Source organism: Bos taurus, chromosome 14 (assembly GCF_002263795.3).
Source record: "Bos taurus isolate L1 Dominette 01449 registration number 42190680 breed Hereford chromosome 14, ARS-UCD2.0, whole genome shotgun sequence".
NCBI classification, from domain to species: domain Eukaryota; kingdom Metazoa; phylum Chordata; class Mammalia; order Artiodactyla; family Bovidae; genus Bos; species Bos taurus.
The window spans coordinates 10,465,683-10,487,044 of record NC_037341.1 but is presented as its reverse complement, the minus strand read 5'-3'; the positions used below and the strand labels follow the sequence as shown (position 1 = coordinate 10,487,044).

Here is a 21,362-nt window from a genome sequence, read left to right as displayed (position 1 = left end):
ACCCAGGGTCATAGCAGTGAGAGCACGGAGTCCTAACTACTAGACCCCAGGGAAGTCCCCCGAGCCTGTGCCCTTAACAGGCTCTAACTGGTGAGAGCCTAATTAATAGGCTTGGCTAAGTGTTGGAGCCCCTGATGCTGCTGTTCAGTTACTGAGTCGCATCCGACTCTTTGCACGGACTGCAGCATGCCAGGCTTCCCTGTCCGTCACCATCTCCTGGAGTTTGCCCCTTCCTCCCTTCAAAGCAAGACTCACTTCCTCAGTTTGCTGTATTCTCTTTCCTGGGAGCCTAGCTTCTCTTCCAAGATCTTTATGCACGTTATCTTCCATGCCAAGAGTCCATAGCAACGTGTGCTTGTCAGTTCATCCTTATGATATTAGAAAAAATCTTCAGGAGGACAGTTTAAGTAGAGGTATTATTGTACTATAGTTATACAACCTAGCCCAAGTTCCCAGTCCACCAAACTTCATCACAGTTCCAGGCCTGGCCTGCCTCTTTCAAGATCAAATGCAACTGTGACCTCCTAAGCAAGCTTGTCATTCCTTCTCAATCTCTTGCAACACCCAGGCTCCTAGCCTTGTATAATCTGTTGTTATGCAACCAGTTCCCAGTGCTGAGACTGACATACAAGTTAGTGCTCAGTGTCTATAATGAATTCTCCTGGAACAAGTCTTCCTTCTTCCTTCAAAAGAAGACTCAGCATGGGCCATGTGCCAGGGGTGAAAAAACAATGAACTATAACTACAATAAAAAAAAAAGCTATGTAATACATGTCATAAATTATAGTGCTGGCATAGAGGGGGAAGCAATAAATTTTTTTATACTATACTACACATACCTGGTAGCACAAATCATACTTGCACAAAATTAATTCCATTTGTTTTTAAAATTCCATTTGTTATTAAAAATAATCCGTACTATAGAGATGTACGAAGATAAAAAATTATTATTTCTTTCCTCTTCTTCAATCTTCTCCTTGAAACAAGCCAAGTTAATAATCTGTAAACTTTTTTTTACACATAAAAGTATACACACACATATAGATTTTCTCCTCTTTCTTAATTCACTTAAAAAAAAAATGTGGTATTACTTAAGACTCCATGGCTTGCTTTTTCCCTACTGAATAAAGATTGAGAAATTCAATACAATTAAATCTAATTATTTTAATTGTGATAATCTATAATAAACCCTATCATAATTCATATCTATTATGAAAAGACTGTTTTGCCTAAGGGGTGGCAATTTTTTGTAATACTTGTCATGGATATTTTTTTTCCCATTTGTCTTTTCACTTTTCAGTGGTGCCCGTGGCCGTGAACTTTTTAAATTTCATATAGTCAAATACACTCGTTTCTAAAAAATATTTATTTATTTCGTTGCACCGGGTCTTCATTGCGGCATGTGGGATCTTTAGCTGAGACATGCTAACTTAGTTGCAGCACGTGGGATCCAGTTCCTGATCTGGGAACCCTGCGTGGGGAGCACAGTCTTAGCCTCTGGGCCACCAGGGAAGTCCCAAACATATCAGTCTTTACTCAAAGACTTTAGAGTTTCCTGCGTTGCTTCTACTCCGTAACCCTTCTAATGTTCAGCACTTTTTCTAAACATCTAAGTCTTTAATCCAGTGCAATGTTATTTGTTCATTCAGCAGGAAGAAGGGTTCTAACATTATTTAAATTATGTCCTAAACCTTCTAGTATTTAATTTAGTTTTCTTTTTAATATTTAAACAGTCATCATCAATGGATGCATTCATATGGCACATGCAAGAGTTCTAATTTTATTTCCTTTTTGTTGTATGAAAATATATTACTATTTAACATAGCCGGTTGTAGATACCCATTCAATATCTGATAAATGAACACACGGCAGATCTTGAATGGAGCATATCAGGCTTCGTAAGAGATGGTACCTGAGCAGCAACCTAAAGAATATATCGTTAACAAACTGATTTAGGGTAAAGTACGCTTCAGGTAAGAGATAACAGCCTACTGCCAAGGCACCATCAAGTACCCAGGGGTTAAAAGAGACTGCCAAGGCATCATCAAGTACCCAGGGGTTAAAAGAGACTAACAGGGGGCCTTGGGTCTCTCTAGAGCTCCTGTCTCTGGTCTAGAACCAGGCATGCTAAATTTAAAAGCACTGCCTTCCACTCCCATTCATTATCACGCGGGCTCAGATCTCTTTTGCCATACCAATCCATGAAGCCAGCAAACCTACCCTGTGACCCCGAAAACAACCTGTTTTAATTTCAGAAGACAGCATGTGACTGGGGGATGAGTTCTGGACTTAAGAGTCTGTATTTTCTGAGACACAACATCCACTTGATTCTGAGCAGTTATTTCACATCCCTGGGCCTCCATTTCCCCATCTGTTCCCAGCCCCTGCACTGGTTACGAGGAAAGGCACCATTCTTGGAGACAGAAAAGCCCTGTGTACGTTTCGTTTTTTTGGTAAATTGCCTTTCTCCATACCACTTTGGGTGAGTCACACGCTGCCTTTTCAAGGTCATTTTGAATTTGGATCGGTTCTTTCCACGTTCTAGCCGAGCTTCTGCAGGAATCTGCCCGAGCCCCGGGGGTGTTATCTGGAAACGCAGCGTGCAGACTCCCGTTTCCAGAGCGCTGACAAACCCATTAACTCACGGAGCCCCGAGAAAAGATGCCCGCAGACTTCCACAGGGCTATTACTCAGCATTTAAACGGCACTTGAGCATCACTCCATTATAGCAGAAGCAGAAATGTTCTGTCTTCTGGCTCCATTATTCAGGCTTGCTAACTGCCAGATCAAATACACATCTCTCCCTGGTTTGCTGATGGCTCCTGAGGTAATTTTAGATCTGGCCCCTGAAAAACCTAGAAAGGAGACGAGCAAATTCCTCTCCTACTCAAGTCTCCCACAGCAGGAGTGCCCATCACCCAGCAGAGCCAAGTTTTCTCATAAAAAGATGTACTTTAAAAAAATGGCTTAAAAAAATGTATATGGTTTCATATTTCACTAAAAACGTGCATCAAGCACCCACACTGAGATACAAAGATTATTTAGGTCATTATGTCTGTGCCTCGGGTGCATCTTGTGGCCTTAGCGGTTCCTAGCTTTAGCTTCCTGGTTAATAAATTATGTGGAATTTCTGCTCTGTGATGACCAAGAGGGATGGGATGGGAGGGGGGTGAGATGGAAGCTCCTCAGGGAGGGGATATATGTATACTTAAGAGTTGATTCAGGCTGTTGTACAACAGAGACTAAAACATCATTGTTAAGAAATTATACTCCAATTAAAATAAATAAATAAAAATTTTAAAAGTTTTTAGAAATTCAGAAGACCCATTTTTGTCAGATTATAAAGGGATCTATGACTTCAGAATTTCAGAAGCACAGAGGAAATATTCAGTTCAGTTCAGTCGCTCAGTCATGTCCGTCTCTTTGAGACCTCATGGACTGCAGCACGCCAGGCCTCCCTGTCCATCACCATCTCCCGGAGTTCACTGAGACTCACGTCCATCAAATCAGTGATGCCATCCAGCCATCTCATCCTCTATTGTCCCCTTCTCCTCTTGCCCCCAATCCCTCCCAGCATCAGAGTCTTTTCCAATGAGTCAACTCTTCGTATCAGGTGGCCAAAGTACTGGAGTTTCAGCTTTAGCATCATTCCTTCCAAAGAAATCCCAGGGCTGATCTCCTTCAGAATGGACTGGTTGGATCTCCTTGCAGTCCAAGGGACTCTCAAGAGTCTTCTCCAACACCACAGTTCAAAATCATCAATTCTTCGGCGCTCAGCCTTCCTCACAGTCCAACTCTCACATCCATACATGACCACAGGAAAAACCATAGCCTTGACTAGACGAACCTTTGTTGGCAAAGTAATGTCTCTGCTTTTCAATATGCTATCTAGGTTGGTCATAACTTTCCTTCCAAGGAGTAAGCATCTTTTAATTTCATGGCTACAGTCACCATCTGCAGTGATTTTGGAGCCCAGAAAAATAAAGTCTGACACTGTTTCCACTGTTTCCCCATCTATTTCCCATGAAGTAGTGGGACCGGATGCCATGATCTTCATTTTCTGAATGTTGAGCTTTAAGCCAACTTTTTCACTCTCCACTTTCACTTTCATCAAGAGGCTTTTGAGTTCCTCTTCACTTTCTGCCATAAGGGTGGTATCATCTGCATATCTGAGGTTATTGATATTTCTCCCAGCAATCTTGATTCCAGCTTGTGCTTCATATAGCATTTCTCATGATGTACTCTGCATATAAGTTAAATAAGCTTATATTAAGTTGACAATATACAGCCTTGACGTACTCCTTTTTCTATTTGGAACCAGTCTTTTGTTCCATTTCCAGTTCTAACTGTTGCTTCCTGACCTGCATACAGATTTCTCAAGAGTCAGGTCAGGTGGTCTGGTATTCCCATCTCTTGAAGAATTCTCCACAGTTTATTGTGATCCACACAGTCAAAGGCTTTGGCATAGTCAATAAAGCAGAAATAGATGCTTTTCTGGAACTCTCTTGCTTTTTCCATGATCCAGTGGATGTTGGCAATTTGATCTCTGGTTCCTCTGCCTTTTCTAAAACCAGCTTGAACATCTGGAAGTTCACGGTTCACGTATTGCTGAAGCCTGGCTTGGAGAATTTTGAGCATTACTTGACTAGCATGTGAGATGAGTGCAATTGTGTGGTAGTTTGAGCATTCTTTGGCATTGCCTTTCTTTGGGATTGGAATGAAAACTCACCTTTTCCAGCCCTGTGGCCACTGGTGAGTTTTCCAAATTTGCTGATATATTGAGTATAGCAACTTTCACAGCATCATCTTTTAGGAGTTGAAATAGCTCTACTGGAATTCCATCACTTCCACTAGCTTTGTTTGTCGTGATGCTTCCTAAGGCCCACTTGACTTCACATTCCAGGATGTCTGGCTCTAGGTGAGTGATCACACCGTCGTGATTATCTGGGTCGTGAAGATCTTTTTTTGTACAGTTCTTCTGTGTATTCTTACCACCTCTTCTTAATATCCTCTGCTTCTGTTAGGTCCATACCGTTTCTATCCTTTATGCAGCCCATCTTTGCATGAAATGTTCCCTTGGTATCTCTAATTTTCTTGACGAGACTTCCAGTCTTTCCCATTCTATGGAAATGTTAGCAGAATCTAAAGACAAATCTTCTTGCCCTCAACAAGGACAGAGTCCAGTGCATTCAGGGGAGGACGTCAGCACACACACGAAAGTGGTCAGGAGGGCTAGGCTGGATTCCTTGATTGTTACTTAGTTTACTTTTTGGCTGTGCCGGGTCTTTGTTGTGGTGCAGGCTTTTCTCTAGCTGTGACGAGCCAGGGCTACTTTCCAGTTGCCGTGTGCAGGCTTCTCCCTGCGCTGGCTTCTTTTGTTGAGGGCATGGGCTCTAGGGCGTGTGGGCTTCAGCAGCTGCAGCTCCCAGGCTCTAGAGCAGAGGCTCAGTAGTTGTGGCACACGGGTTCAGCTGCTCCAAGGCATACAGGATCTTCTCAGGGATCAAACCCGTGTCTCCTGCACTGGCAGACAAATTCTTTACCAGTGAGCCACCAGGGAAGCCTGGACTCTGGTTTTGGTCACTGGGGAAAGGCATTCCTTTCTGGCCCTCATGGCTCCCCTTAGGGTAGGTACTGCGCATTCTAGGTGGCAAAAGAATCTTCATCTCACTTTATAACCACTTCCCTGGTGGTTCAGTTGGTAAAGAATCCGCCTTCAATGTAAGAGACCCAGGTTTGATCCCTGGGTTGGGAAGACCGCCTAAAGAAGGGCATGGCAACCCACTCCAGTATTCTTGCCTAGAGAATCCCATGGGCAGAGGAGCCTGGCAGGCTACAGTCCATGGGATTGCAAGGAGTTGGACACAACTGAGTGACTAACACTTTCACTTTCAACTCATAAACAGACATGGTAGGGATCATCTTCTCTGTTTCATAGATAATAAAATGAGGTCCTGAGAAATGAAGGGATTTGCTAAGAAATGTGCAGCTACGGCTAGCCCAGGCACATCCCAGCTCTTCTGCACTGGGGTCACCGTTTCCACTAGTCACTGTGCCTGCAGCCCAGCAGCAACACAGCAAAACAGGTCTCTCCATCTCAGAACTCCTGGAACAGACATCACCCTGAGGGAAGACAAGCAGGAAGAGGGCTGTCGAACTGCAGCAGGTACCACCTAACTGTGCTGTCTGGGACTGAGAATACACAAAGCAAAATGGGGTGTGACAAGAAACACGGCTGAGCAGTACTTTCTTCTGTTAGTTAATCTGAATTTCCTACTGCAAACGTGTTAATCCGCATTACACTTCCATATGGGGGGAAAAAATCAAATAGAAAATGTCACTCAAGAAAAAAAGTCAGCCCCAGGCATTCCAAAGAAGCAGCCCCCTGCAATTCTCCACGCAGAGAACGTGTATGTTAGATGAATTATCTGAGACGTGGAAGAATACCATTCTGCCATCGGTGAATGCAAGCGATATCATCCTCACAAAGTCATCCTCTGACAGCGCCTGAGCGTTCTGTCTCATGGGACTGATTATCAATGAAAGACACTTCAGGATCAATAGCAACTTGCTTGATTTCCATACCCAAACAGAGGATCAGAAAAATCAATGTGGTGTCTCATGGGACTGGTTATCAATGAAAGACACTTCGGGATCAATAGCAACTTGCTTGATTTCCATACTCAAACAGAGAATCAGAAAAATCAATGCGGAGTTATCTTTCCGGGCTAAAGACTCAACTGGAAAGTCCCTCCAGTTCTGGGAACAGACGCTTTAGGATTCTTGTCTGCTCCCAAACCACATACGGCACTCAACACACGGCCGACTGCTTTCTGGAGGTTATCGCAGAGCATGGCTGCCTTACGATGGTGTATATCATGAAGAACCGTGACAGAGCTGCTTCACATGTGATATGCCAGGTGGTCGGGAGAGCATGTGTGAAAAAAGAGAGAGTGTAAGCACACCAGGGGAAAGTACCATACACAGAAACAAAACCAGAGACCCTGGCTTTCCTCCAGAGAAGTGAAACATCTTCATACAGAAAAAACAATCCGAATTTGATGAGATATAAACCATCCAAGAGCATGATCGAATGCAGTTTGAAACAAGCAGTAAGGTACAGGCAGGCTACAGAATCTTAACTGCAGTGGTCAGCGAGGGTTGTTCAAAGGAGAAAGGTGGTCCTGAAAAAAGAACTACAGACCTAGAGATGGTCCTGCTGAGTGAAGTCAGTCAGACAGAGAAGGAGAGATACCATGTGACATCCCTTACATGTGGAAATGATACTAATAAACTTATTCACAAAACAGAAACAGAATCACAGAGAATGAACTTAGGGTTACTGGGTAAGGGTAAGAGGTGGGGGAGAATAGGGCGAGGGGATAGTCACGGAGTTTGGGATCCACATGTATGCACAGCTCTATTTAAACTGGATGATCAACAGGGACCTGCGGCAGAGCACAGGGAGCTCTGGTCAGTGTTATGTGGTGGCCTGGATGGGAGGGGAGTTGGGGGGGAATGGACGCATGTATGTGTATGGCTGAGTCCTTTTGCTGTCCACCTGAAACTATCCCAACACTGTTAACCGGCTATATTCCAATATAAAACAAAAAGTTAAAAAAAAAATCTACAGATAGCTACTGACCTGAATATTTAAACAGTGAGAAGGGTCAGTGAAAAGGACAGATCACAAATGGGGTTATATATCTGTAACTTTAACTGATAGGATTTAATTTAGCAGATGTGAAAGAAGAGAGAGAGAGACAGAGATAGAGCGAGCGAGCCCCCATTCTACTCAGTGAGCGCATGTCCCTGGGGCAGGAAGACATGTCAACCTGCTCTCCACCTGCTGGCAGAGGGCCTCTCTCCCTGGGCTAAGGGTGACTGGCTTAAAGACCATGTGTCTTTAAATACCAGGGCTCCTAAAGGACTGCCAACGCCACGTAAAAACACAGGAGTTCTATTTTAAGTGTACTTTATAGACCATCCAAGCATACTCAAAGCTTGCTTTGACTCCATGGGTTACTTTCCATCCAGGCAGACTTTATTTTTTTTTTTTTTTTCTAATTTTATTTTATTTTTAAACTTTACATAATTGTATTAGTTTTGCCAAATATCAAAATGAATCCGCCACAGGTATACATGTGTTCCCCATCCTGAACCCTCCTCCCTCCTCCCTCCCCATACCATCCCTCTGGGTCGTCCCAGGGCACCAGCCCCAAGCATCCAGCATCGTGCATCGAACCTGGACTGGCAACTCGTTTCTTACATGATATTTTACATGTTTCAATGCCATTCTCCCAAATCTTCCCACCCTCTCCCTCTCCCACAGAGTCTATAACAGACTGTTCTATACATCGGTGTCTCTTTTGCTGTCTCGTATACAGGGTTATTGTTACCATCTTTCTAAATTCCATATATATGCGTTAGTATACTGTATTTATGTTTTTCCTTCTGGCTTACTTCACTCTGTATAATAGGCTCCAGTTTCATCCACTTCATTAGAACTGATTCAAATGTATTCTTTTTAATGGCTGAGTAATACTCCATTGTGTGTATGTACCACTGCTTTCTTATCCATTCATCTGCTGATGGACATCTAGGTTGCTTCCATGTCCTGGCTATTATAAACAGTGCTGCGATGAACATTGGGGTACACGTGTCTCTTTCCCTTCTGGTTTCCTCAGTGTGTATGCCCAGCAGTGGGATTGCTGGATCATAAGGCAGTTCTATTTCCAGTTTTTTAAGGAATCTCCACACTGTTCTCCATAGTGGGTGCACTAGTTTGCATTCCCACCGACAGTGTAAGACGGTTCCCTTTTCTCCACACCCTCTCCAGCATTTATTATTTGTAGACTTTTGGATCGCAGCCATTCTGACTGGTGTGGAATGGTACCTCATAGTGGTTTTGATTTGCATTTCTCTGATAATGAGTGATGTTGAGCATCTTTTCATGTGTTTGTTAGCCATCTGTATGTCTTCTTTGGAGAAATGTCTATTTAGTTCTTTGGCCCATTTTTTGATTGGGTCGTTTATTTTTCTGGAGTTGAGCTGTAGGAGTTGCTTGTATATTTTTGAGATTAGTTGTTTGTCGGTTGCTTCATTTGCTATTATTTTCTCCTATTCTGAAGGCTGCCTTTTCACCTTGCTAATAGTTTCCTTTGATGTGCAGAAGCTTTTAAGGTTAATTAGGTCCCATTTGTTTATTTTTGCTTTTATTTCCAATATTCTGGGAGGTGGGTCATAGAGGATCCTGCTGTGATGTATGTCGGAGAGTGTTTTGTCTATGTTCTCCTCTAGGAGTTTTATAGTTTCTAGTCTTACGTTTAGATCTTTAATCCATTTTGAGTTTATTTTTGTGTATGGTGTTAGAAAGTGGTCTAGTTTCATTCTTTTACAAGTGGCTGACCAGATTTCCCAGCACCACTTGTTAAAGAGATTGTCTTTAATCCATTGTATATTCTTGCCTCCTTTGTCAAAGATAAGGTGTCCCAGGCAGACTTTAAAATCTAACCTCAAGTCAAGTGTGACTGTAGATAAATATATTTTACTTCACAATAAACTAAGTTTAAGAGAGCAGACATCGCTACTTATCCTGTTCATCCTATTACTCACTCATCTCGCTGGTACTTAATAGTTCTGACTGAACAAATGAAATGCCAACTTTCAACTCCACTAACCTCAGTTGAAGGTATACCTCTCAAGTCACTTGTCATACACTGGCATGTATTTATTATTTATTGATTTAAGTTGAATTGCCTTAAAACATGGAGAAGGCAATGGCACCCCACTCCAGTACTTTTGCCTAGAAAATCCCATGGACGGAGGAGCCTGGTAGGCTGCAATCCAATGGGGTCGCTGGAGTTGGACATGACTGAGCGACTTCATTTTCACTTTTCACTTTCATGCATTGGAGAAGGGGATGGCAACCCACTCCAGTGTTCTTGCCTGGAGAATCCCAGGGACGGGAAGCCTGGTGAGCTGCCGTCTATGGGTCGCACAGAGTTGGACACGACTGAAGCGACTTAGCAGTAGCAGCAGTCTTAAAACATAGTAACTGCCTGTGAGCCAAGAGTGTTCTGGCAATTCTTTCCAGCTCTAAGTTCAATAAGGTCTTAATAAATGAATTAGTCATATATGATAATAAATTAATTAGTCATATACAATAATAAATGAATTAGTCATATATATTAAAAAAATTTTTTTGGCTACGCTGTATCTCTGCTGCTGCTGCTGGGGCTTTTCTCTGGCTGTGGCGCAGTGCGCAGGCCTCTCATGGAGGCCTCTCTTGCTGTGGAGCACAGGCTCTAGGCTCATGGGCTTCAGCCGCTGCAGCTCCTGGGCTCTAGAGCCACAGGCTCAATAGCCGTAGCGCACATGCTTAGTGGTTCCACGGCATGTGGGATCCTCCTGGACCGGGACTGAATGTGCGTCTCCTGCACTGGCAGGCGGACTCTCCACCACTGGGCCAGCAGGGAAACCTTCTCATGAATGATTCTAATAATTAAAGGCCTGCAGTTGCTAACTTGACAGAGTAACTTCTGCCAGGCGAATGCTCCTTTCATTAACAATGATACCCGGTGGACAATATATAAAAATAACAACAATGGACAAAATATAAAAATAACAACTGTTTGAAGTCACTGGAAAGTACACAAAGGCATGAAGAAAGAGGCAGGGATGCCACCCTATGAGGAAGGGAAATGCTCTGGGAAAGACCATCTGTTTCTGGCTTTTCTCCTGAGGACAGACCTCAGTCTATGCTGGGCAAGGAGAACAGAACTTCTGCAGAAAGTGCATTTTACTGAGATACGGTGTCAGAGGTCAGAGTTCAGGATTGCGTCAGCAGCTGGAAATTGAGTGGCGGGGGTGGGGGGGATCTTAGAAAGGAGGAAGTCAGAGAAAGGAGAGCCCGCATGTCTGTGTATACCCTCCCTTCAAATCCTTGGCTGACCCTGCACTGCACATGTATGACTGATACTTCAAGGAGCCCTGTGGAGGACAACATCTGAGAGCTGAGCAGGTTTCAGAGACTTCCCTAGATTGAGTAAGGCATGGAATTCAGGTCCCACAAAGTCAGCAGGGCATGGTCAGCACTGTGGGTGAAGGCCCAGAGGACTGTACCTTTGGAGTACGGACCATGTAGCAGGATGAAGAGCTGCATCCTAGGACCGTGAGCAAAACTAAAACAAACTCACCCTGAAAAAGCTTTTCACAGGGTCAAGGTGATGGCTGTTGTTCAGCTGCTGAGTCATGTCTGAGTTTTTGTGACCCCACGGACTGTAGCACACCAGGGTTCCCTGTCTTTCACTATCTCGAAGAGTTTGCTCAAACTCATGCCTGTTGAGTCAAGGTGATGCTGATCACCAGCAATTCAACTGTGTACTAAAATAAACACACTTCTTAGAAAGGTAACTATCCAGAGTCTCTACAACATGTACTTCACTATGTCTACTTTGCAAACAGAAACTACTGGACATGCAAAGAAATAGAAGCTACGCAGCTATAGTCAACAGAGAAAAAGTCAAGAGGAGCAGAACCACAGACAACCTAGATGTTGGATTTAGTACGAAATAATTTCAAAAATAAATAGTACAGGACCTCCCTGCTGGTACAGTGGATAAAAATCCACCTGCCAATGCAGGGGACACAGGTTCGACCCCTGGTCAAGGAAGACTGTACATGCCATAGAGCAACTAAGCCTGTGCACCACAGCGACTGAGCCTGCGTGCCCAACTGCTGAAGCCCGCGCACAGAGCCTGTGCTCCGCAACAAGAGAAGTCGCCACATGCGGACGCCCATGCGCTGCAACAAAGGTTAACCGCCACTCACTGCCACTACAGGAAGCCCAGACGTAGCAATGAAGACCCAGCACAACCAAAAATAAATAAATATTACAAATACACTCAAGAATGTATAGGAAACGTTGGATAAAATGGGTGAAAAGATGAAGAATTACAGAGGAGATAAAAATTCTAAAGAAGGACTAAATGGAAATTCAAGAACTAAAAATTACAATACTCAAATAAAAAAATTCATTGGGTGAGACTAGTAGCAGACCAGATGCTGCAGAAGACAGAAGCAGTCAACTTGAAGACAGGTAAGTAGACATTATCCAAACTGAAGCACAAAAAGTATAAAGACTAAAACTGAACAAGCTGAGTCAGTCTGAACAAGCTGACCTGTGGGGACGATATCTAACATAAAAGTAACTGGAGTCTCAGAAAGATAAAAGAATATAAGAATAAACAAACAATTTGAAGAAATACAGGCTAAAAGTTTTCTAGCTTTGATTAGTTTTTTTTTGGCAATTAACTGCAATTATAATAATTAACACTGATTATTATGTCCTGGGCTTCCCTGGTGGCTCACAGGGTAAAGAATCTGCCTGCAAAGCAGGAGACCTGGGTTCAATCCCTGGGTCGGGAAGATCCCCTGGAGAATGGCAACCCACTCCAGTATTCTTGTCTGGAAAATCCTATGGACAGAGGAGCCTGGCAGGACTCCTAGGAGGCTGCTACAGTCCATGGGGTCAAAGAGTTGGATTTGACTGAGCAGCTAACACACACCATGTCCTAGCATCAAGACTAAGTAGTTTATATATATTATTTCCCAATTTTCACAAAATAGGCATTGCTGCCCCATTTTCAGAATAAGAAAACTGAGGACTGAAATGGGGTGGAGGGCGAGGTGAAGGGTCTTGCACACATCGCCACGGTCGCAGATCTAAAATGACAAACTAGGTTTGTCCAGACTTTCCCTCGGCTATTTCAGAAAGCCTCGAGTTGATAAGGATGAAGGCAATCAACACCATCACCACTGGTTCTGAATCATATGTGTTATTCTTTACGACAGTCCAGTGAGGCAGAAATATTATTCCCTTTTACAGAAATGAAGACCCAATTGCTTAAGGTGTTCTCTGTGCACAGGTTTCTCACCACCAATCAGAGGCTAAATCAGTATTTGATCCCAAACCTGTCTGAACTAACCCACCATACATTAATGATGGTGTGCAGGAGGCACGTTTAATCTATGTAAGAGAATATATGAATATACTGGTCTAAGTGCCCTGTTGTTCATATACCAGTTAGGCTAATTACAAAGGACACAGTAGTAATAGGAGTGAAATTGGGGAATACTTTGTGGGTAATCCTCAATTCCAGCTCTAGTCTGAAGGAATAAAACTGCTCTCCTTTTTAAGTGACCCATCTAGCACTTCCAAGTTACAGGATTACTGCTTCTTTTTCTTGTCTGCCTGTCTCCACAGGTGAGGCACCCCAGGATGGCGTGCCCATGAGTTCTGCACCCCACTGAATGAATCCTCAGTGTGCTATCCTGGGTCGGCAGTCATTCACCTCTGACAGCTAATAGTCTTGGCGATTCTGCCTCGGCAGCTCCGGGATGATAAAGAAATAAGTTTCAGACTTGTAGCTACTGACAAGCTGTGCGAGTAATTTAAGCCAGGTTTAAATTTAAACTTACTAGCTGTGCCAGTAATTTAAACCAGGTCCCTTCACCCCTAAATCGGGGATGACAGTGTCTTTCATGCAGGACCGTTGAGATGATCAAGCGGCAACAGGCACCTGGCCTGTAGCAGGCACTCAATAAATGGCAGTTGTAATTTATCACTTCTATCAAACTTGGACCACGAAGGTACAGAAACTTTTTTTTTTTTTAATAGTCACCTTTAACGGAGTGTTTTTCTTGTTCATCTCAAGGCTTTTTCAAAAAACCCAAACTACAGGTTATGGAGTAAGTGTTCCCAATTTCATTTAACATGAGTTAATTTCTCATGAAGCATGCTCCCATAAGTTGTAAGCAAACATTATAAAATATTAACTCATTTTAAAGTTGAGACCATTCATTCCAGATCAGCAAAATGGAGGAAGTGCATACACATATACACACATACCCCAGATAGCTTCTGATTTCAAGTAACAAGAGTGTTTGAGCCAATGGCTTGAATACAAAAACCGTCAGTCCCCAAAGAGCCTTGAGCTGTAAGGTTATTTTGGAAAGAGACTTCAATTTTCTAAAGGCAGCTTAAAAAAACTCCTCTGGTTTTATCCCTACATAATTTGAGCAATAATACCCTCTCCCAGATAATTGTACTCCCTTTTAGAAAAGCCTGCTTCCTTGATCATTCTGAAGGAATCCGTTATTTTGCTTTCATTTTTTAAGGAGTAATGATGGGGGGACCTCCCTGGTAAGACACCACACTCCGAAGTAGGGGGCCCGGGTTCGATCCCTGGTCAGGGAACTAGAGCTCACACGCCATGATTAAAAGATCCCCCGTGCAGCCAAATAAATAAATGACAATAAAATATTGTTTTAAAAGAAGAAGAAGTAATGATGGACTCACAAGAATTCAAAATGCCTTGAAGGCCCAAAGTAATTTGTTTAAACTTTGCTCAAATCACTGCAACTACCACCAAGAGCTATTTGCGGTTTTTCTGTCTAGGGCCTTCTATTCCTGAGGGCCTAGTTTTGTTTATTTATAGGTTTACTTTCATTCAAAAAATTTCTTTAATCAGATTATCAGCCACCAATTTGGAAAACGGCAAAAAGGAGAAAATATCCTAAACACAGACGATGTTCGCTGTATACCTCTTGACATTCTTTCCATTAAAATTCTAATCTATTTTTATCTCTATCTATTCTTAAGAAAACTTTCTCCCCACAGAAAACCACAGGATTAAAAATATCATTACAATTAAGACTCTAAACTTAATTATCGACTCTACTTACAATTAACTTCACGCTATCCCTTTAAATTTGAGAAAATGTTAACTAAAAAAAAAAATAGCTGAAATGAAGTTGGAAATTACTTGGATATAAAGATTTACTTCCTATCCACTGATGAATTTAGCACTTTACCTTTAAAATCTTAGATTTCCTCATATATGACCAGCTATTTCTTAAAACAGATAAATTATCAAAATGAAAATCTGGGGTGAACATCACATTTTAATTTTGCTTTAAAAAATACAAGTGTTCTTGTAAAACCACTCACTATGCAACTGTAACTGAAAATGAAAGGGGGAATAAAAGAGGAAGCAATAAGAAAGCAAAGTGTTTCCTTTCCTGACTGAAAAAAGCTGGGAACTACTCATGACCATCCAGCTGTATTTCAGAAATAATACTTCCCTATCATATGCTTGTAATCAAATGACATACCACTGTCACTTTTTTATTCACTCAAATAAAAGGATTTGAGAAGCCGAATTTTCAGACTAACGACGTCACAGAGACTTCTAGTGGATACCATGTGTTACCAATAAGCTAAAATGTACTCCAAATATATCTTGGCATGAATTTTAAGGAAGCCACCATATAACAATAAAACACACATTTTGATTTGTGATTCATTATTTTTTAATCACAGAAAAAGACCTAGTAGCAGGAATATCCTGGGTTTTTCCTGCCAAGGAGAAGCGTACATGTGTGTGTGTTTAAATAACACATCTGTTTAAAAAAAAAAAAATGAACCAATTCAACTCAACTAAGTCATGTGATAGAAAAACAAATTTGGTACACCCACGCTCACAGTGACCACATGACTCTTCCACTTTATACAAGAACAATGTGCACCACTTTCATCTCCAGCAGCCTGAGATGTAGTACGCGCTTCCTTCTCTAGAGACACACACTGACTTACACTGGACCCACCACGTGCACATACACGCTGGTGCTCGCAGGGGCAGAAATCCTGCGACATCAGCCCCACCGCAACTCTTCTGACCTCAGGGGGCACTCAAAAGACCAAGAGCAGGAGTCAGTCAGAGCTGCAGTCACCTGAAGGTTCAGGGCTAGCAAATGTGCTTCAGTGGTGCTTTTTGGTGGGAAAAAAAAAAAAAAGCCTCAGGCCTGCTTGAGTGTCCTCACAGCATGGCGGCTGGTTTCCTCCAAAACAAAAGAAGAGGTGGGGGACCTAGGTGGAAGCCATCTCTTTCATGAACTGGCCTTGGAAATCACATGGCATCACTTCTATTACACTCTCTTCAATAGAGGAGAGTTCTAAGTCTGGCATATGTTCAAGGCAAAGAGAATCAGACTCTGTCTTTTGAAAGAAAAAAAACCCCAAAGAACTGCAACATCCTTCAAAACCTCTACGATGTTCAAGAAAATACTTGCTATTTTAAACATGTATTAGTGGGAGAGAGAGGGAAAGAACACATTCACCAGGTAAAACTTTCTAAATGACAATGTATTTCACAGTTCAACACTGTTAAGACTTCAAAACTTAGAACCAACATAGAAGAATTGAACGGCTTGGAAATTTCCCCCTTGATCCAAGTAGTTTGCAGAATTCAGTTTTTTGTTTTTTAAAATCTCCTCATACACAGCAGGGACAAGTAAGAGAGAGAGACAAATTCCTAAAGCCATTTCAAACTAAACTGCTTACAGGGAGATGATTTGTTTTTCCATTTAAAGGTCTCTTATTAATTTATAATACTGATAAAGCTTACATGCAAAAAATAATAGATACCTCTTAGCGTAAGTCCTCTCACCATTCTCAACCATCTTTCAAATCATTTTGGGGAGGTGGGTGGTTAAGTATTCTCAAACCAGAAATACAGAAATGCTTCTTAAAAGTTCCAAAGAACATCAGATGGGTTTTGTGTCACTTAAGCACTGTGAGAAACCAAGAAAATTATGAAAACACACTGGGAAACAGACACGAGGGCTCAGCCTCTTGTGGCTTCTCTGGAAGAGACCAGAAGCCCTTGGACAGGAACAGCCTGGATTCCACTGAGTATGGCTCATGGGAAGATGTGCAACATCACTGTTTTACTCATCTCGCTGTTTTTTAAGAATTAAATGTCACAGGGCTGCCCACACAAGCTGACAAAAAAAATCCTAAATATGCTGTAATCATTGGTGACTGCAGAAACCCTATCAGGCCCCTGCAGTGGGTGAGATCTGAGTTTATCCCCACATTTCCAGGCCACAGGGATGATGATAACTGCTATTGTGGCCCCTATCTGAGAGGCACCAAAGTCACCCCATGGGTTACACTGCTGTGAGGTTAAATTTGATGGATTCATTCATGAATATTCACAATCAGTGAATATTTAATGGCCACTGACAGAGCATTTCCTGGGGACCCATCCGGCTGATAAGCAGCAATTCATCCCGTGCTTGTTGAGCCCCTGCCAAGTGTCAGGTCGACGACACACATACAGTAGCTGCAAACAGCCAAGCTGGAGTCGGCCAGGCTCCCTTCCCAGTCCTTGCCAGTTGTGACCTCCTGGACAAGACGGCATAGCCCTTCACACTTTGCATCATTTATAAAATGGAGATAATAGGAGACCTACCTCAAAGGCTTGATGGGCTTCACTTAGTATGGCATGAGCACCCAGTATATGCCAAGTCCTCCAGAGGTATTCCCCAAGCACCCTCTTCGAATGACATGAGGTTTCCTTTTTGTATCCTGCAAGCTTTCCTTTAGTACTTGCCAGTTTCTAAGTACTTTCCAGCTTGAGGATCTGATATTAACATTTCTCTCTCCCCCACCGGACTGTCAAATTATCATCAAGGCAGACATTCTGTCTGATTTATTCAATATACCCAACATCCCAAACAGCATATAATAGGGGCCCAATAAATATTTGATAAGCTAATAAACTATGTTGGCAAATTCGCAAAATACAAACATGAAAGAAACAATACTGGCCCGCCAACAAGGAGTTCCTAGGCCACCGATGCAGTTCTCAATTCTGGTTGCATTTAGAATCATCTGGGGAGTCATACTGCTGTAAGCCCAATACTTGGCCCCTACTGTGGAACGACTCTTGGAGGGTGGACCTACGGGAATCTCTGTTGTTGTGTTTTAAAAGAGTTGTTCAGGTGATCTTTTAAAAAAATTATTTATTTTTGGCTGCGCTGGGTCTTTGATGCTGCACAAGGGCTTTCTCCAGTCTTGGCAAGCGGGGGCTACTCCCCAGTTGCAATGTGCCAGCTTCTCATTGAGGTGGCTTCTCTCATTGCAGAGCATGGCTTCTAGGACATAAGTCATAGCATGTGGACTCAGGAGTTGTGGTGCACGGGCTTAGCTGCTCTGCGGCATGTGGGATCTTCCCAGACCAGGGATGGAACCCATGTCTCCTGTATTGGCAGGCGGACTCTTTACCACTGAGCCACTAGGGGGAAACCCTTCTTCAGATGATTTTAATGAAAAGGAAGGATTGACACTCATTGGTCTAATGCTTGAAAGACTGACTGACAGTTACCATACAGTGTGAGGTATGTTCTCCCGGGGATGATGGAGGTGTCTTGTCTCTGCATCATCTAATATTGTAGCTGCTTGTCACACGTGACTACTGAGGACTCAATGTGGCCACTGACATTGAGGGCCTGAACTGAATTTTATTTTAATTTAAATTGAAAAAGTTATGTGTGACCTGGAGCTCTTCTATTAGCCAGGGCAGAAGACATATGACGGCGCGGAATCCAGGTGACAGGACTCAAAGTTCAGTGAGCTGTGGTCCCACCCACAGGACAGCATCACTGGTAAGCGGAAGTGGAGACCAGACTCTGCACTCACCCTGCAGCCCCACACCTTCCACACACGCAGGACAATCTCTCCTACTGCCATGCCTGAGACTGCTGGGACCAAGCTCAAGAGCTGCTGTGTGAGCTGTGGAATGGCGTGGTCATTGTGCAAAACGAGGCGATGTGTCTTGAGTAAGGACTCTTGGAGAGGGAAGAGTTGCAAGGAGCCCCCAGCAAAGAAACGACATGGCAGCACCTTAGAGATGTAAATCAGAAGTCTCCCTTTATGAGTCACAGCATAAGCCGTTAACATTACAGAGAACTGACATGCATTCCTGAGGCAGACAATGGCTTATTACATTCGTTATAAAATCAGACTGGTTCCACATTACTGGTGGAAAGGCCGAATTAATACAGAGAAGGCATCCATGCTATTGACCTACCTGTCATTTTTCCTCACCTATTGTGTGTTAGCCAGGCACTACACGGCAGGCAGTATGTTAGGGACCTTAAATATTCCCTCATTTTGCCCGTACAAGACTGTGTAAATTAGATGTTATTTTCTCATTTTATGGTAAGGTAATTTAAAACTCATGGAAGTTAAGTAATTTACTTGACTTTGACAAGCAGGAGTAAAGCTACAATTGAAACTTAGATCTATGTTACACCTAAGATTGTTTTTTATAAAGTCTGTCTCATATTCTATTATATACTCAACAGATATGAGACTGTCCAACAAACCTCCATTTATTTTCTGTTTTATCAAATCATAGTCAATGCTTCAATGAACCTATTTGTATATAAAGCATAACACACACACATACATGTAGAAAAGTACATATATCCTAAGTGAGCATTTCATGAATTATCAAAAAGTAGACTTAACTATGGATTTGATCGACCAATCCATAGTTTCTTACAGAAAAACCCAAATGACCTTATTGGCCAACCTAACAATACACTCCAAATCAAGAAACAGAACAATGCCAGCACCTCAGAAGCCCCCTGGGCAACCTGCTAGTTATTTATCCCATCCTCCACCACAGACCTAATATCTGTAAAGGGCCTACCACCTCATGGGAGTCCATCAGATGCAAGCTAAGAGAGAAGTTACAAATTATGTGTATAATCTAGGCCAAGACTTAAAGTACCACTTGGTCACTAGATAATTGGACAAATACCATTTATTTACTTTAATTAGAAGTTAGCGTTTTATTGGACATAAAGAAATTAGAGACAGGTCTCAAAGAACCAGGGTACAAAATCTGTTAATTAGGATTATAGAGTGCCCTAGGCTTGGGGCTTTAAGGGTGACAAGTGACTGATTCTTGGCTCTGATAAGGTGAGGAGGACCAGGAAGTATCTGAGGGCTGAACTCTGCCTGGTTCCATGTTCCTTTCAGTCCCATGATTTTACCGAAATAAGGAGCATAAATTTAAGTAAAATATAAAACGAATAAAATATAAATGTGTCATACTTAACTAAACTCCCAAGAAGTGGCAGACCTTTTACAGATGTGAACTACTTAAATCCCTTCAACAATCCTGTAATAGCACCATCCCTGCTTTATAGAGAAGATGACGGAGGTTCACAAAGTGACCTGGAGGTCACGAGGCCAGTCAGGGTTAGAGCAAGGATGCAAACCCACCTCCACTGGACCTCAGAGCCCTGCCCAGTCCAAACACCCAGCTGCCTTCCCCTCCCAGGTGTTCTCTTCTGTTACAGACAACTGACTTCTTAGAGACATGACCTCCGGGAAAGCCAGCTGATGACTGCAGTAACAATAACAAAAGATGGGAGTCACAGACCTAGAAACTCCTTTCACGTCTCCAAGCCTCTCTCCCCCCCTGGAACCTACTGTTTCATGTGCACACCTACTGTTTATCTTCATTCAGTTTGTTCTTTCTTATCCACTGACAACATACTTTTCTCTACAAGATGACAAAGTCTCTGACCAAGTAAGTAAAGTAAGTAAGTGTTAGTCGCTCAGTTGTGCCCGACTCTTTGCAACCCCATGGACTGCAGCCCACCGGGCTCCCCTGTCCATGAGATTTTACAGGCAAGGATACTAGAGTGGGTAGCCTTTCCTTTCTCCAGGGAATCTTCTGAACCCAGGGATCAAACCCAGTTCTCCTGCACTGCAGGCGGATTCTTTAGCAGCTGAGCCACAAGGGAAGCCCATTTGCTGACACAGGTTACCTGGTCTGCCCTGAGCCACAAGCAAAGCAGGTTGTGGCAGGCTGTGCCCAGGTGTCCACTTAGCCTTGTACCCCACATCCCCTCTAACTCTCACCCCATGTGTGTCACCAATTGGTAGTGGTGGTGGTGTTCAGTCACTAATTCGTGTCTAACTCTTTGTGACCCCATGGATTGTGTAGCCCACCAGGCTCCTCTGCCCATGGGATTTCCCAGGCAAGAATACTGGAGGGGGCTGCCATTTCCCTTTCCAGGGGATCTTCCCAACCCAGGGGTTGAACCCGAATCTCCTGCATTGCAGACAGACTCTTTACCACTGAGCCACCTGGGAAGCCTGTCACCAATATTGATTTTCAAATGTGTACAAGTACGCTTCAGATGGAAAGATCCTCGTTTAACTGAATTACAGCCTGACCAACCACACAAAGAGATTTTATATGTCGCTTGTGGCAATATTACCTATAACGTTACTAAGTTTTTCAATGTATAATAAAACCTACTGCAATTAATGGGCTTCCCAGGTGGCGCTAGTGGTAAAGAACCCGACTGCCAATGCAGGAGACATAAGAGACATGGGTTCTATTCCTGGATCAGGAGGATCCCTGGAGGAGGGCATGGCAACCCACTGCAGTATCCCTGCCTAGAGAATTCCCTGGACAGAGGAGCCTGGT

At 43.0% G+C, this 21,362-nt stretch overlaps 1 protein-coding gene across 5 annotated transcripts in view; it reads right to left on the bottom strand.

The window, feature by feature from the left end:
* ASAP1 (ArfGAP with SH3 domain, ankyrin repeat and PH domain 1) overlaps positions 1-21,362 on the bottom strand; it is a 339,905-nt gene that overhangs the window by 117,268 nt on the left and 201,275 nt on the right.